Below are 27,492 nucleotides of genomic sequence, written 5' to 3'. Positions count from 1 at the left end.
CCACCTGCTGCAGGAGGACCTCCACTAGGGAGCATTGAGTGCAGCCCTGCCCATTGTGAACCGTTCCCCTCATGGGACCAGTGCAGGCAGTCTCTACACCCCGAGCTCTGCACTGCAGCCTCCTCTCTCATCGGTTCTGCCTGGGTGTCTACACTGGTCACCGCTGGGGCAGCCAGAGCAGAGCTCCCAGACCAGGCCCTGGTCATAAGGCGAGTATTCACCATCCTGCTCGCCTGCCCGTGCGAACTGCCACACAAACTGCCTCAACCCACCCTGTTCGCAGCACTCCTGGTGGCTCGCGCTCCCAGGGGCAGGTTTTTAACCAGTCAGGGCTGGTGCCGTTCCTCCTGGCTCCACCCCCTGTGAGTCAGCTGCTCTTGTCAGCTGAGCTGCCGGCTCCTGGGCAAATCCTGTAGAGGACCTGAGGCTCTGGCCGCTTTGAGTTGAGGCTCCCGGACACTGGTCTCTCCCCCTTCTCCGGTGTTGAAGGTGTCCTCTCTCGAGCTACTCACCTCAGCAGTTGACCTCATAGAATTATTAAGGTTGGAAAAGACCTAATGCTCTCAAGTACGTAAAGTCTTTAATGATATTTTATGTATAGCATAGACCAGAGTAAAAAGCAAACATCATATTAACAGGCTTTTGAGGTTTCCAACCACTTTTGATCCTTCAAAGCCTTTACTGAATTCAGCTATCTTTTCTCTATTCTTGGGTATTATTTATCTTTCTTTCTGCTGAACCCAGGACAGTATGATTGTTATGATCTTTGTTCATAGCAACATTCATCAGAACAGCCATTATTTTCTTCAAAAACGCATGCATACATTAGATTTTTCTAAAGAAAAATTTTAGGTTGGTTCTGTCTTTCACACTGCACAACTTACTGAACTTCTTAATCAGTGGCTAAATTCTTCAAATTTAGCAAAGTTATCAAAATATACCAAAGATTGCATTTACTGTAATGAGGAACTCGCACTCAAATCTACTCCTTTATAAAATATAAATGTTCTTTGATAATAATGAGGATGGCTAAAAATGTCATCCTTAAATATGAAAACAGTACTGACTTTTAACAGTGCACATGGTTCTATTAGGGAGCATATACAGTTACTGTTTCCAAGACTAAGATTGTATTTATAATGTGTAAAAGCAAAATAAAATAAAATAAAAATATGAAGAAGGCAACACCTACTACATATCTGAAAATTTCAGTAGTGGAATTTAAAGTTTTTATTATTTTGATTGATTGGGGAGGGGTAGTTGTTGTTGAGTTGGTTTTTTTTTTTCCTTATTTGTGACTTCCCATTTCTCAATAAATGAAGAGATGCATATTATTCTTGCCAAGTTATTTGTATAATTTGAAACCTAAAAAAAAAATTGCTTTCATATCTAAAAATAAGTAATAAAGTATTGTTATTACCTGACAATCAGAAAGAAGCAGAATCTGCTTTGAATTTTATAGAGGTAAATTCCACTTGACAATGTGAGTTCAATCAGGCACAGAAAAATGAGCAGTTGGATTGTTGTGATTTTTAATGGAAGTTACTAGGAAACTAGTTGATTTGGGGGCAGAAAATGAAAAATAGTTTATAGTAATATCAATCTTGTAGTTATATTTTAGTTTTGCCTTCTACAAAGAAGAACAACATTATTTAAAATATTTTTATTTCTAAAATTAGTGACTTTCAACAGCAATCTATTTTTATCCAAAAAAACCCTGGCAACTGAAATATGGTTGTAATTCATGTAATTATGCTATTGCTCTGAAACCATTGAAGTCCAAATAAACAGAACGGGTTAGCTATAATATTATGCCTTCACTGCCACATTATTACTGAAATGTTTGAGAGGCCTCAGAATCATAATAGAGATGGGAGAATGAAAACGGCAGTTGCAGTAAGCAGGAAGGGAGAGAAAAAGTCAGAAGTCAAGCCCTTTGCAGACAACTGAAATCCAAGGCCAACTAGAATAGCTGCTGAAATTGCAAATGTCAGTCCCAGATATACTGTGAACTGATGCACTAAAAAGGATAAATTGCATACTCACCTTGGTGTCATGTTTAACAGAAAAAAAGAAGGCGAGGGGTGTTCCTCATTCAGGTATTTTATTTTTCTTACATTTTTAATTCCTCACATGGACTTCTGAGCTAGTTATTGGCTTCCAGAGCTGAGAGCAAATAAAAACGGACATGTACTCTGAAGGTTGTAATATGACTACAGAGAAAATGTTTCTGTGAATAATGAATTCCCTCTTCTCTAAGTCTCACAGGAAAATCTGCTCTATAAACCTTTGTTCTTCAGCCTGCCAGTAGCTAAGACAGTACATATCTGTCAAAGACAAAGTATCTGAAAGCAATTGCACATAACTCTAAATCTTTGTTGTCTCTACTGCACATTTAAATTTGGACTTAAAAAAAAAAAAAAAATTGTTCCCTCTAACTTTTCCCCCAACCTGTATATTTCACTGTAAAGCAGAAAGGACATCTTAGAAACTGTCAGTTCTAACTCTGTAAAACATATACAAATATGCTATCAGATAATATACAAACTTAGAAATAAACACAGCTCCTCTTCCTGAAGATACCAAGTTAGGGAAAATACACAGCTGTTATGAGCACAACAATGTAACAACTCTTACTTGAGGCTTTATTTTTCTGGTTAAGAAATCAATTTGTTTAGTAAGGAGAGAGATATAGATGATATCGGATATTCCCTCATCCCACAATAATTACTTTTTTTCTGAATTATATTAATAGTATAAATAGGTAATTGTTAACATTGTTCAAGTATGAGAGTGTAGTCACACCTGTAAGGAAAAATAGGTTTGGAAAATTATAAGTCCTGCTTTGGACTCAAAGGTACAGATAATGGAACAAAAGCAGCTCTTGGGCTAGATAAAACAATTACCAACTTGTGGATTGGCTAAGGAACAGCGGACATTTTGTGACCAACCCAGACGTCTTAGCCTTAGGAGATGGCAGTTATGAAGAATACAGCTGAACAATCAACATGTGAGCAATCCCAGCTGTTTGGTCTTAGCCAAACTCTGAGTTAAGTTGCAAGGTCTGAACTCAAGTTACTCAGGCTGCAAGGCCTAACCTTAGGTTACTGAAGGACAGCTATGTGCAGTAGAACAAGGAACTTGGCGCTTACTCAAGGTTAACAGGATGTGGGAGCGGGATGTTGAAACTGCAAGATATATGTGAAAAGTAGCGAATGGACAGTTTTTAGCTAGCCTATTATCTGCTAAAAAAATATGTGTGGACAGCACTTTTGAGCCAATCAGAATCTATATTGATTACAGCAGCTAGTTCTGTAAACTATAAAAGCTATTGATGTGTGTGAATAAATTTGGCAATCACTTGATCACATTGATCGTCTCTGCGTTGTCCATGACTCCCACGTCAACATCGACTAGAAAAAGAAGAAGTCATTGCCTTCAAATGTATTTTGTGAGATCCTTACTAAAAATATGAAATTCAGTTTCTGGTGTCTATGCTTTAGAAAAACTATTCACAAATTAGAAAGGGTTCACAAAAGGTGTGCAAAAATTATTTGAAGTCTAGGAATTCTACCTTACAGGAGAAGATAAAAGGAGTTCAAATCACTCATCTTAAATAGATATTATTAATTGGTAGTTTGATCACAGTCTGTAATTACCTGCTTAGGAAAACTGATATTAGACAAAACCTTAACCTATCACACAAAAGAATAGCAATATAAATGAGATGAAAGATAGTTAAAAACCCCACCTTAGTTTAAAAATAAGGTGTATATTTTGAATAATGAAGATACTTAACCATTTGCTAGTAATGGTTAAACAGTATACATTCTTCATTATTCTAGGTTTTCATATTTAAACCCACCATCCTTCTAATATTTGAGCTCAAGAAGTTATGAATGAAAGAATTATTGCTCAGAAAACTTTTGCCTGTCATGCAGTGAGTCGCCCTCAGTGATTGTGTGCTCTTTTCTAATGTAAAAGGACGTAAAGGACTGTTTTCTAGCAAACTATATATTTTTTTCCCTCCTGTGTATTTTCCTTCTGTCTCAAACATAAAACCTACTTTGTTTTGACAAAAAACTGATAATGGGGATCTGGTGAGGGAATTAGAAAAATCACAAATTCCTAGTAAATGTGATTAATTCAATATAAAGCACATAAAGAAGCTAGAGTGAGACTGTCTAATTTCTTTCTTAATCTACAAGTTTCTCTTTTCCAAACATAAATGAGAATATCAAATTACCACTACAGCATCATCGCAACAAACTCCAGATGGCTTATAATAACTTTAGCATCAGTATGGCTGCTATCTCCTATACAACTAGCTACCTCAAAAAAGCTGAAGTTTTATATTTATTAGTAATTCTTTTCATGGGTAATTCAGACATTATAAAATCCTTCTTCTGCATCTTTCTCTATTAAATTTTGGTAAATGACTGATCGTTCTAGCTTTTTCCTATAACACAAATTCCATGTTACTGCCATTTCTGTGGCATTTAGGATGTATTTCTGCTATCACACAAATATCAAGTTAACCTTTCCATATGATATTTTAAGTATGTCTTGGATTTCTCTTACAAAGTTTTAGACTTCATTAGGAACAAGGGTTATACTTATGATTAGCTTTATATTACTTAATTGTGTTGAAATACATTGCTCAGAGATTCAACTCATATTTTTATTGCTTAGTAGGAGTACTTATCCAAAAATACATCATTAAATATTGCCGGGGCTGGTAGTTATTATAGCTCTTTTGTTTAGGAGTATACATTAAACAAGCTACTAACCTTCAAGATAATGCTGAAGTAAGACTTCAGATAAGAAGTGTGATTGGTTTTACGTGTATACAATCACTGAAGAATTGGATTTTTTTTTTTTTTTAATTAAGCTGTACATCTGTAGTAAATAAAATAGTGTTGGATTAGACATTCAAGCACTGGGCCACTAGTATCCCTGCTGTTTAGAGTCACAAAATTAACAAGATATAAAACAAAAAAAAAAAAAAAAAAAAGAACTGTTTGTAAAAGAAAAAAAAAAAAAAAGAAATATTGTTAACTTTTTCTTGTTTCCTGTAGATTTGGGAAATTTGTATTTGGGGAATGTTAATGCATATATGTGCCTAAATAAATGGATTGCATATCTAATTGTTGCCACTATTTTTTTCCTTTAAAAGAAAGCAATCTCAGTCTGAAATGGAAGATAGTTATTTGGGATATAGCAGGAGTTCGGATGAGCAGGTAGTTCTAAATTTTGTCTATATCAATAAAGACTTAAAAGATTAATTTGACTGAGTAGAACATGGTTCCTTTGACAGGTAAGATATACAGTGCTAAAGCCACAGAGCAACACTGCCATACCATATAACCATAACAAAGATAAATGTGTTTGTTTTCTTCCAGAAAATGATTTTTGAAATTATCTTTAAAGTACTTAAATGAAAAGATAAATTTTTTACTTCACTCAACTGAGTGCATTTTAATGCAAAAAATCATCTCAAATGTTTAGGTATTAAAACCAAATAGGTCTGACTGATTTCTGATACGTTAGCTCAAATGTAAAGATAAGGAGGATCAAGTTCAAAACAGGTAATTGTAATACAACTCAGGATGTATGCTAGGTTTGAAAATACTTGCAATTACTGATCAGTAGTTTTTCTTTTCTAATATAACATTAAAAAGTCCCTATTATTAATACCTCTAAGGATCCTTTTTACTATTTCTGTCTTCTTTTGTAAGTTTCAGTAAGTAGCCTTTTCACTGAAACTGAAAATTATGTAGATGGATTCCTAACACAAAATAAAAATGCATCTATAAATAATGGAATGAGGTGGACCATTGATTTACAGGAAATTAAATGACAGTACTAGATGTATGTTGACTCTTACATTTGTAATTGGGTCTATCAATAATAGATGTTAATATTAGATTAAAGATGGGTTACATAAATAATGCAAATGTGATTTAGGAGAAAGTGTAATAAAATTTGGAACTGGAATTTCTACGTATGTAGAAGTCATGAATCTGCAGAACTGGGGATAAGACTGTCAGGGAATTTGTGAAGTTGCAGAGCAGACACAGCTAAAAGTCTAATTTTAGACTGTGTATTCTGTGTCCTTCTGTTAATGGCACTTTAACTCTGTGATTATTCTACTCTAATTTTTATTTTACTGAATTTTTATTTCACTGAATTTTTATTTCCTATTAGATTATCAGTAAACACTCATAAACAAGGAGTGATCAAAGTCTTCTTGATTCTGTGCTAGACTCCAGTTCTTTATACTTTGACAGCAAAGACAAGATGTTGTTGAAATAAAAGGGGTTGGTTTGTTTGTTTGTAGCTTTCTGGTTTTGGTTGTTTGGGGTTTGTTTGGGTTTTGTTTTGTTTTGTTGGGCTTTTTAATTATTTTCTTTTTCTGGGGGGAAGAAGGAAGTATCTTAGCCTTGTGTTCATGCTTCTACTACTACTTTGACTATTTGCTCCTCAAGTTCTTTTGCCCATTCCTGGACAGACCCAACTTTTTCATGTATATTCCTACAAGTTTGCTACAAGAAAAAGCTGTTGGACTTTTTGATGATGAAATATAGGAATAAATGTAATGCAGGAGGACTAAAGCCCATTTTCCCAAGGTTGTGTCTCATCTTCCCATTTTTCCTGTGTCGTAAATATTCAGCAGAACATCTGATGGAATTGTTGAAATTTCTAAATATAAAAACTTACATAGATCTGAAGTGGACTTTTTTGTACACAGGCTTATGAATACTATATTAAAGTGGAGAGTGTTCTCAGTAATCCCATAGACAGCAAACATAAAGGAATTACAGGTCACTTATGTATTCACTCTGTAAAATTTTTGCCTTTATCCATGAAACGGAGTTTTGGAGATAACCTGTGAACTCTAATGCACATTGACTCAAACATTTGAACAGACCTTTCAGTTATTTCTTCTGCCTTACTTCACTCTGTGGAAGATGAAATGAGCATTTCAAGGTAATACAATGTATTCTTCATTAGCAGTAAATGACCTTGAGCAGCCTGGCAGTAGACTTACCTAGGCCAGATTTCAGAAAAAAAGGTATGTAGAAGGGCATACAGAGTTGCAGACTGGGGCAAGATACCAGAATAAGGAAGATGGAATTTATTTAATAAATTGAGTCCATTTCGTATTATTGTATTTTCATAATATACCATATATATAATTTTCACATTGTATTTTTCATAATTTCAGAATTAAATCTGCTCTCCTGAAGTCCATTATCATTTCTGTCTTGTCATAGCAAGTAGCATCTATGCCACAGCAGAAATGCCAGTTTTATACTAATTTATACTAATTGCAAAAGCTGAGTTATTCATTCTGAAGCAAATCACTTCATAATCTAGACAGGACACTTTACCAAGCATGTCCTTGGTAAAAATATAAATTTTACTTGCAGTACTTGAACAAACAAGGGAGGTCGCAAAATATATGTTCACTTAATCTAGTAAACTATTTATGTACAGTTTATAGTAATCAGTATTCATTACACATCCTTCTCATTATATTCTGTTTCAGGTTGGCGGACATTACTGCGACACTGGGTGACATATTTTAATAAGTGTGAGCACATAAAGCTGAGTATCATTCACACCTGGAAGACCTAGTTATTCAAAAGCCTTATCTTAATTCTTAATATAAAATCCAAAAGAAATGTGATAAAAGTCTTATTTTTCTGTTTGTATTGCTCTTGTATTAAGGAATGATGTTTATGGGCATCTCCAGCTTTATTTAATCTTTTACTGGTATGTTAAACTCCAATATGACCTTGACATATTCCAATCAGAGACATAAATATTTCAAACTTTGTAAATATATCCTACTTAAAGTATTAGCCTCACTGCAACTTTCATTATGAGAACACTATTGCTGCTTTTGTTATACTTGTGTATAGTGTAAATAAATCAGGAAAAAATGCCAGGAAGCCTGTGTAGATGAACAAGAAGCTCCTGGACACTCTAAAAAAGAGGGAAGCCTACAGAGGGTGGAAACAAGGATGGGTAGCCTGGGAGGAGTACAGAGAAATTGTCTGAGCAATATGGGTTAGAAAAGCCAGACACCTGGCAGAACTAAATCTGGCCAAGGACTTCAAGGGCAACAAGAAAAGCTTCTATAGATACATTGGTGATAAAAGGAAGACTAGGGAAAACATGGGCACTCTCTGGAAGGAAATGGGACACCTTAGTACCGAGCATACGCAGAAGGCCGAGGTACTCAATGACTTTTGGGCCTCAGTCTTTACTGGCAAGGGCTCCAGCCACAACATCCAAGGCACAGGAGGCAAAGGCAGGGACGGAGAGAATCTATAATTCTATGATGATTCTTTGAAGGCTGACGATAAGGCTTCAAAATAGTCCTCAATGAACCTCTAGGATTAAGGCTACCCACTGTGGTGTTGTGGCTGCTACTTTCACAGCTGGATATAATCCATTCCCTAGACGGTACATATAGGCACTAACTAGCTGATACGTGAACTTCAAGCCTTAGCTGATGTTGTACTTTGGTCTCTGTCCTGTACAATTTTCTTTTCAATTTTTGTGCTAACTTTGCAGGACTACTAACTAATCCCAGGGAACCCGACATCTGCCTGGGATTTCCAGAAGGCTAGTAGTCCAGTTAGGGTTGAAACTGTCAGTCTTTCACACCACACTGCTGATTGTCCAGAAATCCAAGATAAGTGGCCCCAAGCTAGGTAAACTGAAATCTAGTTGTGAATATTTACTCTGTATGAGTCAAATGCTTCCAGAACATACCAATCACCTAAGTGTTTGATATGCTCACTTGCAGAAAATCAGGCATCCAGACATCTGAGTTTCTGCCTAGCTTCAGACAGCAAGTAGCACAAATAAAAATAGTCTGAAATACCCAGACATGACGGACTCCAAGCATGGAGTTGCAATCAGTGTGATATGGCCAGAACCATTATGACATACTGTGCTTTACACGGATCAATTGTTTAATAAAGTCTGCAAAAGCAGCCTTAAGTTAGAGAGTTCCCAGATAGGAATATGGGGAGGGAATCCTGGTCCTTAAAAACAGACCAGGCAGCTGCATGTCCACAAATCTGGCTTGCTTTTTAAATTTCAAAATATTGATTGTTCTGGGATTGCACCTAGTAGGGCCCTGCAAATTTCTATCCAGGACTGAGGTAATGGTCTGGGAGTGCTACTAGCCATTTCTTCATTTGCATATCCTTCTAATCATCTCTAAAGCATTTAACATTACTTAGGGTTATATTTTTATGAAAATAATAGTTTATATTTAGTAATCTCTATAGCCATAAGGAATGTGATTACTGTCAAATTTAAGTACCATCCCATACTCAAGTTTTCCAGTGCACAGTGTTTCTTCCATTCTAATTCAGGAACGCGTTGCTATGTATCATGAAACTAATTCCATCTGTTTTCATTCTTACTACTGTTTTTCGTATTGTACTTTCTGATGAAGATTAAGTATTAAATGTAAGTTTGGACATCCTCCAGATATTGTGTGTATTTCACTCCCTGTCTCTCTCTTCCACAGTTTATTTCTTTTGAGTCATCACTACTACTCTTTGGCTAGGCTTTTACTGTTTTATGGATCAAGAGTGTAAAAGCAAGTTAAGCTACTGTGTAAGGCAAAGCATACATGACTAATCTGGTGGCCTTCTACAGTGGAGTGACTGTACTGGTAAATAAAGGAAAAGTAACTGATGTTATCTATCTGGACTTCAGTAAGGCCTCTGATATGATACCCCACAACAATTTTGCCACAAAATTGGAGATATATGGGTTTGATAGGTGAACTGTTAGACTGATAAGGAATTGTCTGGATGGCAGCATCCGAAGAGTTATAGTCAAGAGCTCAATGTCCAAGTGCAAATCAGTAAAGAGTGGTGTCCTTCAGAGTCCATACTGGGACCAATACTAATCCCATGACACATACAGCAGGATTGAGTGCACCCGCAGCAAGTTTGCAGGTGACCCAAAGCTGAGTGGTGAGGTTGATATGCTAGAGAGAAGGAATGCCATTCAAAGGGGCCTTGACAGGCTTGAGGAGTGGGCACATGCAAACATCATGAAGTTCAACAAGTCTAAATGCAGCATCCTATGCATGGATTGGGGCAATCCCCAATATCAATACAGTCAGGGTGATGAACTGTTCAAGGACAACCCTGTAGAGAAGGAAGTAGTTATCCCAGTGGATATAAAAATGGGCGTGAGCTGGCAATTTGCACTTGCAGCCCATGAAAAAAAATCATATCCTGGGCTGCAAAAAAGGAAGTGTGGGCAGCAGATTGAGGGAGATTATTCTCACCTTCTCTCCACTCACATAAGACCTGGAGTACTACATCTGGCGCCAGAGACCCCAGCATCAAGTCCAGAGGAGGACCACAAAAATAATCATGGGGTTGGAACACAGTATCACGTATCACAGTATCACAGTATCACAGTATCACAGTATCACAGTATCACAGTATCACAGTATCACAGTATCACAGTATCACAGTATCACAGTATCACAGTATCACAGTATCACAGTATCACAGTATCACAGTATCACAGTATCACAGTATCACAGTATCACAGTAGGTTAGAGATTGGAAGGGACCTCAAAGATCATCTAGTCCAATTCCCCTGCCAGAGCAGGAACACCTAGGTAAGGTTACACAGGAATGTGTCCAGGCGGGTTTTGAATGTCTCCAGAGAAGGAGACTCCACAACCCCCCTGGGCAGCCTGTTCCAGTGTTCTGTCACCCTCACTGAGAAGAAGTTTCTTCTCAAGTTTAAGTGGAACCTCTTGTGTTCCAGTTTATACCCATTACCCCTTGTCCTATCATAGTTTGCCATTGAGAAGAGCCTGGCTCCATCCTCATGACACTCCCCCTTTATATATTTATATACACTAATAAGGTCCCCCCGCAGTCTCCTCTTCTCCAAACTATAGAGACCCAGCTCCCTCAGCCTTTCCTCATAAGGGAGATGCTCCACTCCCTTCACCATCTTAGTTGCCCTGCGCTGGACTCTCTCCAGCAGGTCCCTGTCCTTCTTGAACTGAGGGGCCCAGAACTGGACACAATATTCCAGATGCGGTCTCACCAGGGCAGAGTAGAGGGGAAGGAGGACCTCTCTCAACCTACTGACCACCCCCCTTCTAATACACCCTAGGATGCCATTGGCCTTCTTGGCCACAAGGGCACAGTGTTGGCTCATGGTCATCCTGCCGTCCACTAGGACCCCCAGATCCCTCTCCCCTACACTACTCTCTAACAGGTCGTTCCCCAACCTATATTGGAACCTGAGGTTGTTCCTGCCCAGATGCAGAACTCTACACTCTCCCTTATTATATTTCATCAAGTTTCTCCCTGCCCAACTCTCCAGCCTGTCCAGGTCCCGCTGGATGGCAGCACAGCCTTCTGGCGTGTCAGCCACTCCTCCCAGCTTAGTGTCATGAGCAAACTTGCTGACAGTACACTCAATTCCCTCATCTAAATCATTGATGAATATATTAAATAATACTGGTCCCAGTACTGACTCTTGAGACACTCCACTAGATACAGGCCTCCAACTAGACTCCGCCCCATAGACTACAACTCTCTGGCTTCTCTCCTTCAGCCAGTTTGCAGTCCATCTCACTACCTGACATTTGCTTTCCTCCAGTCCTCAGGCACCTCACCCGTTTCCCAAGACTTGGTAAAGATGATGGAGAGTGGTCTAGCAATGACTTCCGCCAGTTCCCTCAGCACCCGCGGGTGCATCCCATCTGGACCCATGGATTTATGGATGTCCAGATTGCTCAACTGGTCCCTAACCCATTCCTCATCGACTAAGGCAAACTGCTCCAGTGACCTGACTTCATCTGAGGTCTCAGGAGTACAGGGCTCTTCAAGACTGCCTCCGGCAGAGTAGACAGAGACAAAGAAGGCATTCAATAACTCTGCCATCTCTGTATCTTCTGTCACCAGGGCACCCATCCCATTCACCAGTGGGCCAACCTTGCCTCTGGTGTTAGTTTTATCAGCTATGTATTTGAAAAAGCTCTTTCTGTTGTCCTTGACCCCTCTCGCCAGATGTAATTCTAAGGAGGCCTTAGCCATCCTAGCTGCCTTCCTACATCCTCTAGCAGCAGCCTTATATTCCTCCCAAGTGGCCAGCCCCTCCTTCCATGACCTATAAACTCTCCTCTTCCACTTGAGCATACCCAGCAGTTCCTTATTTAGCCACGCAGGTCTCCTGGCCCTCTTCCTTGACTTCCTACGTGTCGGGATGCTCTGCTCTTGAGCTCGGAATAAGCAATTCTTGAATGTCAACCAACTATCTTTTGGGCCCCTTTACCTTCAAACAGCCTTGCCCATGGGATTTCCTCTAGCAATTGCTTGAAAAGGCCAAAGTTTGCCCTGCTAAAGTCCAGGGTTGCAATTCTACTTGCTATTGTACTGGTCCTACCACACAAGATCCTGAATTTCACCATCTCGTGGTCGCTGCAACCAAGGCAGCCCTCAACCTTTACTGCTTCGACCAGCCCCTCCTTGTTAGTGAGGATGAGATCCAGCAGCGCTCCTCTCCTGGTTGGCTCATCCACCATTTGGATGAGGAAGTTATCATCCATACACTGGAGGAACCTCCTGGACTGTGGCTGGGTTGCTGTATAGTCCTTCCAGCAAACATCAGGGAAATTAAAATCCCCCACGACAACCACGGCCTGTGACTGTGAGGCTGCTCTCAGCTGCCTGTAGAAGGCCTCATCAACTTCCTCACCCTGATCTGGTGGCCTGTAACAGACACCCACAACAGTATCGCCCCTGCCAGCCTGCCCCTTAATTCTCACCCACAGACTCTCAACTCGCTCGTCCCCTGCCCCTGGACAGAACTCAGTACATTGCAGCTGCTCTCGCACATAAAGAGCAACCCCACCACCCCGCCTGGCTGGCCTGTCTTTCCTGAAAAGGACATAGCCCTCCATGAGTATATTCCAGTCATGCGAGCTGTCCCACCACGTCTCTGTAATTGCCACCAGATCATAATCTCCTGACTAAACACAGGTCTCCAACTCCTGCTTATTTCCCATGCTGCACGCATTGGTGTACAGGCATTTCAAGGAGGGAGCTGAGCTCACCAATTTCACCCTAGGATTATAGGAGGCCTCCCAGTCTTCATCAATTCTAGAGTGCTGCCCCACTGGGGCAAGCCCAGTTACAACCCCATCCCCTTTCGAATCTAGTTTAAAGCTCTCCAAAAGAGCCCTGTTAATTCATGCTCCAGCATCCTTTTGCCTCTGTGAGTTAAACCTTTCCCACGTGCCATCATCCGGACTGGAGCCTTATAAAACCAGCTGTTAGCAAAGAACCCAAAGCCCTGCCTAAAGCACCAGTCTCGTAGCCAATTGTTTACGGACTGAATTTTCCCATTCAGTCCCACATCATCACCGGAAGATGGAAGAAGTGAGGAGAAGATCACTTGAGCCCTAGACTCTTTCACCATCCGCCCCAAGGCCCTGTAGTCTTTCTTCATCCCCCTCAGACTGCGGGAAGCAGCTTCCCCCCCACCTGTCTGGAAGACCAGCAGCGGGTAGTAGTCTGTCGGGTGCACCAGGCTGGGGAGCGCCCTGGTGATATCCCTGATCCGGGCTCCAGGCAGACTACACACTTCCCTATGATGAGGGTCAACTCTGCATATCGGGCCCTCTGTTCCTCTCAGAAGGGAATCGCCTACAACAATGACCTTTCTTTCTTTCTTGTCAGAGGCAGTCTTGAGGTGCGAAGTCGACCGCCTTTTCCTATGTGACCTTGTAGTCTGGCCTTGCACCACATCCTCACTTACCTCTCCATCAAGATCCAGGGCCTCAAACCTATTACGGAGGAGCACCTGGGGAAGCAGTGCAGGAAGGGAGGAAGGTTGCCCACGGTTCCGAACTGGAACTTGCTTCCAGCCCTCATCGTCTTTTTGGTCCCTTACCTCTGCGCGACAGCTACAGGGCAGGGGCTGTCTCGGGTCATCCCCCTCTGTCTGAGAGGACAGGGGGTCCATCCCCTTTTGGGAGGTATCTCCTTGGAACCATTCCTGCTGGCACGCCAGGGAGTTACTCCACCAGTCGATCTCCCTTTCACACTCCCTGATGGTCCTCAGCGTCTCGACCTCCTCTTTAAGTTCTGCCACCAAGCTAAGCAGATCTTCTACCTGCCCACACCTCACACAGGTGGAATGCTGGCCTCCCTCCCTCAGCAGCAGCAGGCTCTGGCACTCCCTGCAGCCAGAGACCTGAACAGCCACGGTTTGAGACGGAGTCTCTGTCTGAGTTGCTACAGTCTCCTTACTGCAGGCTCTCCTTCTGGAGGCGACCATATTGGTCAGCAGTCTGAGACACCAGCAACAGAGTTCACAACACAACCTGCTTGTTCCTCCCTGCGCCCGGTGGGCAGCGACCGGTCACTGCCCTCTCAGAGGCTCTTTCAAGGCAAGGGGCAGGGGTGCGGTCGCCGTCACTGCGGGAACGCCCCCTGCCACGTCAGCCGCTCTCTCGCAAGGGCTGCCGGGGCTTCGGGGATCGGGAGATGTCGGTAATCGCGATGTCTCTGCGCTGTCCCCTCTGATTTTCCTAATCTCTGCTGAACCTCGTGGTCTCTGAAGCGTGCCGGCTCCGGCTCTAGCTGGGCTAGCTCCGATCAGCTGACTGACTCTGCTCATCTGAAGAAAGGCTGAGAGAAGAGAAGGGTCCAGGGAAACCTGATTGTTGCCTTTTAATATACAAAGGAGGCTTATAAGAGAGACACAGAAAGACTTTTTCTCAGTGACTGTAGTGACAGGATAAGGGACAATGGTTTTAAATTTAGAGGGGGTAGATTTAGATGGGATTTAAGAAAGAAATATTTTGTGATGAGGGTGGTGAGACACTGGAGCAGGTTCCCCAGCAAAGTTGTGATTCCTCATCATTGGCAGTGTTCAAAGTCAGGTCACTTCCAATCCAAACCACTCTAAGATTCTTTGATCCTATGAAATTGTATATACTGTTTTTATTTAATTTACAGCAATGTAAAACATCTCTCAACCTTCATGTGCTATAGTCATTTATTAAAGGTATATATGATTATATATATAATATAGCTATATATAATATAGTCATAGCCATCTGTCGTGGTTTAAGCCCAGCTGAACCCAGGACACCATCCTCACAGCAATCTTGTTATAACCACATCAATGCAATCCATCTAAATTCACCAATAAATAATTCTTGAAGTTTCAGAGTAGTCCAAAGGTGGTAGACAACTAAATCCTACCCAGTTCAATGAGATACATGTGTCTAAAATATTCAAGATTTTTGAAAATCCCTGCCTGAGAAAACATTTGGGTTTTCTTAAAACCCTCTGTCTTAAACCACAGCCCACCAGGTTCAGCCCTTAACAATATCTCAGAGAAGTAGATGCTGAGCAGATTTTGTCTTTATGAAGAATTTCTGTGTCATGAGCACCTCATATAATCAGATCACATATCCAGGTCACATTCTCAAGGATAATGAGGTTCAGGTGATATAACTGAGGAGTAGTTACAAGGCAACTAAACCCAATTTATGCTCTGTAAACTTACAGAGAAACAGAACCAAAACTCATGAGTTTCACTCCAGTGTTATTAATGGCAGTACTACCAAATATGCATTCAAGCCTTTCCTGTAAAACACATAGAAAACATGTAGCTACAAATCATATTTAAATTATTCACACGAAATAAGTGTTTAGTGTTCCTATTAAGTTAAATGATAGTTATACCTTTGACTAGAACAAGGGGATATCACTACTTTTGCATGATACACCTGGAATGTGCATACACATATAAAGCATAAGTACTAGTTGAAAAGGAGCTGAAAAAAAATGCAATAGCCCAAAGAATCAAAAAAGGTGAAAGAATTGTAAAGTAAAATTTCAGAGAATGTTTACAGTCTTCTGCTCAAAACTGAGAATGCCAAATTTTGATGCATATTTTCAGCATTAACAAATTCAAGATTGATGGTGTGAAGCCTATTGTTATTCCAGTCACCATTGTCCTTGTTGATTTTAGCTACAGCCCTCATCTGATGTCAAGATCAGTTTATAGTCAAGTGTGTCATAGTATCTAGTGACAAATGCAGACAGCATTGAGATGTGGCCATTATAATTTGCACTCAGTGACCTTGATTAAAGATTTGTCAGAATGTCTACTTATCAATTTCCTTCTCTAGTGCCATTTCAAGTTAAATTAATATCAGGAATGCTTAATCCAACCAGTAAGATTTTAATGAGTAAATATATGCCGTTAGAATAGATTTATTTTATTTTACGTAGTACTGTGAATTTTTCTGCCTAGATCAGTAGCAAAATAGCCTGGAGTGAATTGTTCTATGCCTTCCCTAGACTTTTTTTTTCACCTACACTGTATGTTTATCAAAAGATGCAGGATTGAGGCAACTATGAAATTAAATCTGCTATTTATTTTCCAGACATTGAAAATACAAGTTGTACATTGGCAGCTGAAGTCCTGCAAACAACAAGCCAGGCACTGTTTTAAATTTCTCTCCAAGGGGCCAACTCTGCATCATCCGGCTCATTTAATCTTTAGGTTTCTTTGTGGAAACTGCAACTAGGTTGTCAGTTCTGCTGGCTCTTTCTGTAATATTGGTATCTTTCCATCAAATAAAGCGTGAGTTTTCATCTAGCATGTTAATTTACAAGTATTGTTTGTCTGATCTGCAACAGCTATATTCCAAGTTATGCTTCATATGTCTGCAATGGCATAGTTATACTACATTTATTAAACTTCACATTGTATTTCACATATAAATGCATATACATAATGACATACATAATTGTGGTTTAAGCGCAGCCAGCAGCTAAGTACCAGGTCACACACTCTCTCCTCTCTATGGGGAGAGAATCTTCTTCTATGATATCTTCTTCTATGATAATATAATATAAGTATTATAATATAATATTATAATATATTGTAATATAATATATTAATAATTATAATATTTATATATAATAATATATAATAATTATCTATAATAATTATAATATAATATATTAAGTATTATAATATAAGTATTATAATATAAATAATATATGATAATATATGATATAAGATATCTTCTTCTATGGGGAGAAGAATCAGAAAAAGGTGAAAACCTGTGGGGGGAGAGAAGAACAATTTAATAATTGAAATAAAGCAAAATATAATAATAATATAAAAAACAAAACAATAATAAAAAGAGAGAGGGAGAAAAGAATAATTCCCCTTCCCCCCAAAAAAAGAACAAAAAAACAAACCAACAATAAGTGATGCATAACACAATTGCTCACCACCTGCTATTGATATGTAGCCTGTCTCTGAGCAGCAATCACCCCTTCCGGCCAACTCCCCCTAGTTTATGTACTGAGCATGACATTCTATGGTATGGAATAGTTTGGCTGGTTCGGGTCAAATGCCCCGGCTATGCTGCCTCCCAGCTTATAGTGCACCTCCTCACTGGCAAAGCATGGGAAACTGAAAAATCCTTGACTTAAGGAAAGAACTTTGCAGCAACAACTAAAACATCAATGTGTTAATAACATTATTTTCATACTAAATCCAAAAAATGACATTGTAGCACCTACTGGGAAGAAAATTGACTCTATCCCAACTGAAACCAGGTCAATCGTGCATATACATATACATATATATACATACCCATTATGTATAGAAGTATGTATGCATACATATATCTAAAATATGCAGCCAAGTTGTGTTGACAAAAATAAATGCTGTTTGTTTGTATATAAAATTCCTTGTACAAAACTAAGCATAAACAATATAATACATACAGCAGCCACCATATTTTCCCTGTGATTTATGTGGTTTTGTACAGGGTGCTTTATTTATGAATTTGTTCTTTTCCAGGATAATGCAGAGCAAGCAAATAGATAGGAGTATAGTCCTTGATATGTGGCATGTTACATTTGAACTGCAAAGTGACACTGCTGTACATATCATATTTTTTAAAAAAGATGAATCTACCGCACAAAGAAATATTATTCGAAGTTTAAAAATACTAGTTTCAATCTTGAGAAGTATAAATCAGTGAAGCAACAATGGAGCTCCAACAAATTTTGCCAACCATTACTTATACTAGCCAACTTACTTACACCAATAAGTCTGTAACTTACTTAATCAAAACCCCAGAACAATTGTGCTATATACAACCATTTAAATGTAGATGGCTCATCTAACATTATAATACATTTTCTTGTTACCTGGCAATAATAGATTAAAAGATGATTGTAGAGAAAATCACTAGACCAAATGACTCTGAAATGTTATAAATAGTGATCAAGTGTTTAATTCAAAAGTTAGAGTCGTTTTACAGAAAAGGATGGACGAAAGCATTGTTCTTCATGGAGTGTTTGATTGGTGAAATACAGTATTTTGTATCATGTCTTTAGTAAATCCTACATTCTAAACGAGGAGCCAAAATCACTTCAGACAAGCATTACATTAAGAATATGAGAGGGAGGGAAAAGTAAGATGTGGATGCAAAGGAGAAAATGTTTTTCCTGTGGCTTTTACAAAGGTGAGCTGTTGGTAGGATTGGTAGTTAAAGACAGGCTAATAAAAGTGACAAATTATTTAACATAACTGAAAAGGAGGAAAGGTCTAATAGATCATGCAATGAATATCATCACAACAGAAACACATACCCAAATTATTTTGTAATTTATGGCACTTGTCCTAAATAAGGTGGAATTTGCTTCTCATTTCCTTACATATGCTAAAGTGGTTAACACTGGAGATACCTATGAGTTACTTTAGGTAAGTCATACTATCAAGATCTGTTCAATCAGTTGTGTACAGTTCTTCATAATATATTTTGAAGGAGAGGAGTTAGAGAGAACAAAAATGCCATTGGAGTATATCCGTAAAGGCCTACAAAGGGCTGGGCTACTTGCGCTCAAGGCCAGCTCTGCTACAATGTAGCTGCGCAACGTGTAATCAGGCTGCTGTGAGGAGAGCTGTGAGCAGCTTTGTGAGCCCCTCCTTCACCTAAGAGCTACATTTAAGCTCAGGTCCTCACTCTTGATCCCTGCTTGTGCTATGTTGGAGTCGTGCCTGTGTTTGGCCGTATATCTCACTGGCCCCCATCCTGACCCATTGACTTGACTTCCTGACTTGTTCTTAGAGGTGTCTTATCTCTGCGGACTTGCCTGGCAATCACTAAAATGTGGCTGACCCGTGATACCACCTGTTCTCCTTTCTTCAGGCTGAATCAGAAAGGTCATGGGACCCTCTCTCTGTTCACTCTGTCTTGAGCATCAGCCCAGTGTTGCTGCTGTTGGACACTCAGTGCCTGAGCTCCAAATGAATTAATATTTCACTGCTCTGTAATTTTTATTGTCTGTCATTTACAAGTAATTTACCAACCCAACTCTGTTTTTCAGAACAGAGAAGTTTGGGTAGTGTGTTAGCAGTACAGGATTTTAGATGTCTTTTCATCAATTAAACTGTTAGAAATACATAAGGAAAACCTCTTATCTCTGCCACAGTACATTTTTAGCACTCTATGGTAGCAATCATGTGAAGATGGACTATATATGGTTTCATTTTGCTTTTCTTCACCATGAGAGCAAACACATCTTATTACCACACTGTGAAATTGCCCTGGTGATATATGTGTCACATTTCATTGCTGGAATCTCATCCACCAGGCTAGTTTCAACTGGTACATTGCATTGGCCTCACATTCCTAGGACTGCATGTTTGGTAGCTATAAGCAGAACTTATACCTGGATATAAGAAGGTAAGTACCATGTCTAATTGTATGTGTGTGCACATATGTCTGTATTTTGGACTGCCTAAGGAATCACTGGTGCTTGAGAGAATTTCATTTGGACTTCAGGCCACATAGGTATCAATAGCAACCAGGAGAACATGCATGCTTTGGGTTTTGTTTGTTAGTGCCTCTTGATCGTGCCCTATATCCATATACTTCATGGCACTTGAGTAGACGAAGACTGAGCTGTATGCTTAGGTGGTAAAAAGCGGTGTGCCTGCCCTCTTAACATGTTAGATCGTGTTTCCTCTGAAACATTTTGAATTTTAAGTATATTTTTTTAAGATATCAGTGGTCTGGACAGTTAGATAAGCAGCAAAAGCCTATAAATTTGTCAATGCCAAACTGACCCTTCCACCCTCTAAATTTGTCCATCATATGCTACTAAGAGTTTTTTTATTAATTATTATTATTCTGGTATATTTATTTTTTGCTACTAATAAATTATATATTTAGAGCGCTTATTATGTTCATCAGTCAGGTAATATAGTGAGAAAGATGTGTTTAGCATAAGTTTCCTTTCAAAAACTTATTTAGAATCTTTTCAAGTTATTCACCTTGTACTGACTTTACTGAAACAGTTAGTAACAGGAAAATAGACACATTTCCATAAGACGTTGCATTGAAAGTAGATATTATCTTCCTTTATTCTTTATTTTGTAGACTAATGTCTCCTAGAATATGTCACTATTGTACCGAGACGCAGCTGTTATCTATCTCTCCTTGCAGTGGATTTCAGAGGGGCTTGCTTTATTTTCCTTAGATAGATGTAGGGCTGAAAAGATATTTGGCCAAATTATAAGAGTTATGTCACTCTCTTACACATCTCAGGTCTTTGTTGGACAGCTGCCCAGATGCAAACAAACAAAGAAAAAACTTCATCACAATGGCAATAAACATCTTGTAATTTGAACAATAATTCAAAGAGGCAGAGTTGATACAAATAGAGTGCCTTATTTACTTTCCATAATGCCTTATTTCTAATGATTCTGCAAAGACTTATGTAAAGCAGCATGAGAAGGTTGTATTAAATATTAACCTTGACAAACACTGTCTGCAGCTGAAAAAACAACAACAACAGCTTTTATTCAGAACTTTTGTTCTCAGAAGTGATATCTGAAGTTATATGGCAGAAATAGCACATGTCATGTCTTGTCATGTGTGGTTAGACTGTCAGGTAAAATTCAAAGGGAAAAAAGTCATTGCACGTACACCTTTCCGGTAAAAACGTAACTAAAAAGCAACAAATTAGCTGCTGCTTAGAGTCTGTGTTGATGTTAAGCTTTTATATTTTATTTTTTGAAATAAAACATCAGCAGGGCCATTAACATAACAAGCAGGGGTTATCATGTCTTCCCCTCGCTAAGTAACAAGCCACCTTTCTCAGTCAGTGCTGGTGGCATTTTGAAAGAAATAACACAACTGAATCCATCAAAACAAAGAGCAAGTAGTCCTTTAGAGCCAGTGGGAGATACCAGCTCCTGGCCTTGAAGTTCCTTGAAGAACTGTTACAGCTGAACCCAGGACACTCAGGTTTTCAGAAGATGAGCAGTAACTAGTAAATTTGCCCAGATGTATTGATTGGAGTTGGTTCAATATTTTGTCAACGGTCTACCAAAGAACGGAAATAGCCTCCTCTAGGAGGCAGACAGACTGCACAGTGCTTTAAATGTTACCCAGTGTTTATCTACCCTTGTATTCTTTAGGTAGAACTGAAAATAAAGCTTGAGAGGGGAGGGGAACAAAATGAAAAATTAAAAAAAAAAAGGCAAGCACAATAAAAAAGCCCCAACAAAAAAAACAGCCTTGCAATGCATGCTATTTTATAAATGTAATTGTTCTACTTTCTGCTACAGTTTAGCTATGTTTGTGTGTAAGCATTACAGCTGCATCATACTCCAGGAGGTAGAGGTAAGGGAGAGAGAATAAGTTGTCCTAGGCAGCAATTACACTCACAGCAATTCTAGATATCCATGACTGAACAAACTAGGGTGTCAAGGCAGCTCTATAGGCAGTATTTTAGCTACCTGTGCCCTCTCAGATCAATAACCAGACAAGGGAAAGGCGAGAAGGAGAAAGTGTGTGTAGAAAAGTTTTAATAGTATTATTAGGCTAAGACTATTAAAATATAATGTAGGTTGCACTTTAGTCACTACTGTGGCTTTTATAAGATGGAACTGAGTACATCAAAATGGAATACATTATCAGTACATTATGATAGATAGGAGCAGCCTCATGCTTGCAGGCCCTTGTCCTCATGGGGGACTTCAACCACCCTGATATCTGTTGGAGGGACAGTGTGGTGCAGCAAAAGCAATACAGGAGGTTCCTCAATTATATAGAAGGCAACTTCCTTCTGCAAGTAATAGAGAAGCTGACAAGAAGAGATGCCATGCTTGACCTTGTGCTCACCAACAGGGAAAGGCTGGTTGGAAATGTGACACCCCAGGGCAGCCTTGATTGTAGTGATCATGAGATGGTTGAGTTCGAGATCCTCGGGACAGTGAGAAGAGCGTGCAGCAAGCTCACTGCTCTGGACTTCAGGAGAGCAGACTTTGGCCTCTTCAGGACCCTGCTTAGTGAGGTTCCATGGGATATAGCCCTAGAGGGCAGAGGGGCCCAAGACTGTTGGTTGTTATTCAAGGATCACCTGCTACAAGCTCAGGAGTGTTGCATCCCAACTAGAAAGAAGCGCAGCAGGAGGGCTAGGAGGCCTCCTTGGATGGATAAGGAGATGCTGAGGAAACTTTGAGTGAACAAAGAGGCTTATAAAAGGTGGAAGCAAGGACAGGCATCCTGGGAAGAATGCAGGGGTGTGATCCAGGAAGCTAGGGGCCAGGTTAGGAAAGCTAAGGCCCAGTTAGAATTAAATTTGGCTAGGGATGTGAAAGATAGCGGGAAGGGATTCTATAGGTACAATGCGAATAAAAAACAGACTAGGAACAATGTGGGCCCTCTCCGGAAGCTATCGGGAGAACCGGCTACCCTGGATTCAGAGAAAGCTGAGGTTCTTAATGACTTCTTTGCCTCAGTCTTCACTGGCAAATGCTCTGACCACACCACCCAAGTCTTGGAAGGCAGACATGGGGACTGTGAGAATGAAGACCCTAGGCCCACTGTAGGAGAGGATCTGGCTCGAGGCCATCTTAAGAACCTGAATGTGCACAAGTTCATGGGACCTGAGGAAATCCATCCACAGGTCCTGAAGGAGCTGGTGAATGAAGTTGCTAAGCCACTGGCCATCATATTTGAAAAATCATGGCAGTCAGGTGAAGTTCCCGAAGACTGGAAAAAGGGAAATATAACCCCCATTTTCAAGAAGGGGAAAATGGATGACCCAGGGAATTACAGACCAATCAGTCTCACCTCCGTGCCTGGCAAAATCTTGGAGCAGATTCTCCTGGAAGGCATGCTAAGGCACATGAAAAACAAGGAGGTGGTTTGTGACAGCCAGCATGGCTTCACTAAGGGGAAATCCTGCCTGAACAATTTGGTGGCCTTCTATGATGGGGGCTACGGAGCTGATGGACAGGGGCAGAACTGATGGACTTCTGCAAAGCATTCAACACTGTCCCGCGTGACATCCTTGTCTCTAAATTGGAGAGGCATCAGTCTGATAGGTGGACCACTCGGTGGATAAAGAACTGGCTGGATGGCTGCACGCAAAGAGTTGTGGTCAATGGCTCAATGTCCAGCTGGAGAGCAGTTAATGAGTGGTGTCCCTCAGGGATTGGTGTTGCGACCGGTCTTGTACAGCATCTTTGTCGGTGACATGGACAGTGGGATTGAGTGCGCCCTCAGAAAGTTTGCTGATGACACCAAGCTGTGTGATTCAGTTGATACGCTGGAGGGAAGGGATGCCATCCAGAGGGACCTTGACACACTTGTAAAGTGGGCTAATGCCACCCTCATGAAGTTTAACCATGCCAAGTGCAAGGTCCTACACCTGGGTCAGAGCAATCTCAGGCACAGCTACAGGTTGGGCAGAAAAGAGATTCAGAGCAGCCGTGTGGAGAAGGACTTGGGGGTGCTGGTTGCTGAGAAACTTAGCATGAGCCAGCAGTGTGTGCTAACAGCCCAGAAAGCCAACCGTATCTTGGGCTGCATCAAGAGGGGCGTGACCAGCAGGTCAAAGGAGGTGATCGTGCCCCTCTACTCTGCTCTCATGAGACCTCCCTTGGAGTATTGTGTGCAGTTCTGGTGTCCTCAACATAAAAAGGACATGGAACTGTTGGAACAAGTCCAGAGGAGGGCCACGAGGATGATCAGGGGACTGGAGCACCTCCTGTATGGAGACAGGCTGAGAAAGTTGGGGCTGTTCAGCCTGGAGAAGAAAAGGCTGCGTGGAGACCTCATAGCAGCCTTCCAGTATCTGAAGGGGGCTTATAAGGATGCTGGTGAGGGACTCTTCATTTGGAACTGTAGTGACAGGACAAGGGGTAATGGGTTCAAACTTAATCAGGGGAAGTTTTCATTGAATATAAGGAAGAAGTTTTTCAATATGAGGGATGTGAGGCACAGGAATAGGTTGCCCAGGGAAGCTGTGAATGCTCCATCCCTGGCAGTGTTCAAGGCTAGGTTGGACAAAGCCTTGGGTGACATGGTTTAGTGTGATGTGTTCCCTGCCCATGGCAGAAGGGTTGAAACTAGATGATCTTAAGGTCCTTTCCAACCCTAACTATTCTATGATTCTATGAGCAACAGAAAAAGGATTATTTAATATGATCAGTATTTTGCCCTGAAACTTCAGAGCAGAATATTTGGAATTGGATCCCACAGTCTTTCTTCCTGCAAAACATATGTTAACTTCAAAGGTGGTTTTAGCTGAGTAAGGATGGCTAAAAATTAAGCTCTTGAAAAGAAAGAATAAATGGCATATATTTAAACGTGCAATTATGGGTTTTTTTAAGATTCAGGAAACAGAAATGGTAATACTGCTACCAACACTATAGGCTAGGTCCCATTTCTGTTGCTGTAGGCAATATGAGAGGAGATAAAATAGTGCTTATACTAAAATTCTGGTGTAGCATCTGCAACAATATTATGTAATATGAGTTTAATTGCCATGAGATTTATGCATATGCTTAAGGGGGCATCAAAAGAAGTAAGTATATACTTGTAGTTTAATAGATTGAAGTCTTACACTTTGCTCATAACACTTATTATTTATGCAGAGAATTGCGCTTGCAAATGCCTTAGCTATGTTTAAATCAGTGTGAAGAAAGATATACAGTAATAAGTACTGGAATTTAAAAAAGCCCAACTAAAATAGTCTTCAGTTAATTGGTCTTCTACAGAATCAGGTAAGTTATATTTTTCCCCACAACAATGACGTAAAACAGAGTGGAAGAAACAAATATTATTTATAAAGTATTTATAAATTCCTTACAATGGGGTCTTCAAAATATTTCATTAAAACTACATGAAGGTTATTATAAAAGCAATTATTGAAGAGGTAACTTATACTTAATGAAAGAAGTTTAAATGTAGATATTGGCAAGCGGTTATTGTTTGGCTGACTGTATGAGAACAGCTCTTGAAAGATCTCCTTAAATTCCCATGGCTTCTGACTACACTTATAAGATACACTCATGCTTGCAGATATTCAGTGTTCTAAGCAAAACAGAGAGAGACAAGCCTGAATCTTATTCCTTATTTAAGATGAAGCACGAGCTGACAGTAACCTTTTACATATCTCCTTTTGAGAAGCAAGCACTGAAGCCTAAAGTTCTTTGGGCTTCCTGTGACAACTTTTTGGTATGTCTTCACAATGCCCCCCATGATATGTTAGCGCACAGTTTGACAAAGAGTCTACAGCTTAAATGTGACGTTTTTAGTCTTCTTGTTACAGTTTTCCATTTGTCAACAGTATAGTGGAGTGTTTGCTAAAATTTATTCTCCTGTTGTCCAGAACTGCCACAGACTGGTTCAGATGCTGATATTTACTTCAGGATTCTAGGAGATTAATGGCAGTTTTCATTAATGTCCCAAAGGAAAACAGAAGTGTTACAGACATGTAAATTCATTAAGATTTTCTTTTCAATTACTTGCAATTATAAGATGTAAACTTTGTCGTGTTGCTGGAAGATAGAAACTCTATAAGTTCTTAAAGAGACATGAACAGAACTGGAAACATATCCAAATTGAAATTGTACTGTTCATCAAAATAGTATCAAAACACAAACATCAAAATAGTATTTTCTGTACAAAAAAAAAACCCCAAAAAACTTATATTAATTCCCTGCATTTATCTTTGTATGTGAGATTAACCATCACCCTTAGACAAAACATAGGTCTCCTCAAATTAAAAATGCAGCATTGTTCAGCCAAAAAACATTGGAAAAAAAAATTTAGAAATAATCCAGATACAAGACTTTCATATTCTATCTATTTTATATTTCTAATTTTTGGTAGTTTCCCCTTTTTAAAAAAAAACCTAATTTTGAACCCATTTTGATGATATTGCATGTTCTGGATTCTTCATTGTCTAACAATAATCTAACATAATATAATAATAGGCAATGAACAGATTATTGTGAATTATTAAGTATGGAAATATCTTTAATATAGTACAAGAGCCTGTAGGTTTAGAAACTGTGTACGAGTTTGTCCAAATAATCTTCTCTAAGAAGTCATTATTTTTTCATACTCTTTCTGTTTCTAGGATGTGCCCTATGCCAAAACAAAAACAAAAAAAATGTGAAAACTGTATTTCTTTATTGTCTTTAGCAATGCTGTGGACAAGAGAATGGAAAGCATCCTCTCACATTTGAAGATAAAATCAAATTGCCCTGAATGGCTGGTACACTAGGAGAGGGCCGACATCCACATGCACTTCAGAAGTGTGGATAAATGAAGCAACAAGAACTTAATACAGGTCAACAAAGACAAATGTGAAGTCTTACACCATGCCTCCCATGCAGTAGTATAAGCTGGAAACAGACTGATGAGGCAATAGCTTTATAGAAGGGGTCCTGATGAAGAAAAAGCTGAACATCATTCTTAATGAACCCTTGTCATGAAGGCTAATGACACGCTGGCTGTCTTAGCAAAAGCATAGCCAAGGGAAGTGCTTAGTCCCTTGTGCTGCGCTCATTAGGTTGCATGTAGAATACTTGATCTAATTTGAAGATTCTCAGTACAAGACAGACTAATAAACTGGAGTGAGTCCAGTGAAGATCTGCCAGGATGCTCAGGAACCAGGAGCACCTGACACATGAGAACAGGCTAGGGAAAATGGACTTGTTCAGCCTACAGAAGGCTAAAAAGAAATATAGTTACAGTCTTCAACTGTATAATTTATAATAGGGGAGAAGATGGACCCAGACTTTTAGTCATGTGGAGAAGAAAAAGAAGATGCAACAGTCACAAGTTGAAGCAAAGGAGATTCCTTTGTAATGTGTAAGGTCAAGAACTGGAACAGAGTGTCAAAAGATATTGTGCCATTTCCATTCCTGAAAATTTTCAAAATTTGTCTAGGCGTGTCACTGATCAACACAATTCAACTTTGAAGGTAACCCTGCTTTGAGAAAGGAGTTGGACCAGATGGCCTCCAAATATTCTGTTATTTAGAAAACCAATAATGCTAGATAGATTGTAAAAAAAAAAAAAAAAAACCAAACAAATGAAAAAAAGAAAACAACAAAGTG

The sequence above is a fragment of the Psittacula echo genome, assembly GCF_963264785.1.
Source record: "Psittacula echo genome assembly, chromosome: 4".
In the NCBI taxonomy this organism is placed as follows: domain Eukaryota; kingdom Metazoa; phylum Chordata; class Aves; order Psittaciformes; family Psittacidae; genus Psittacula; species Psittacula echo.
The sequence above is the reverse complement of the archived record's forward strand: the minus strand, read 5'-3'. Positions refer to the sequence as shown.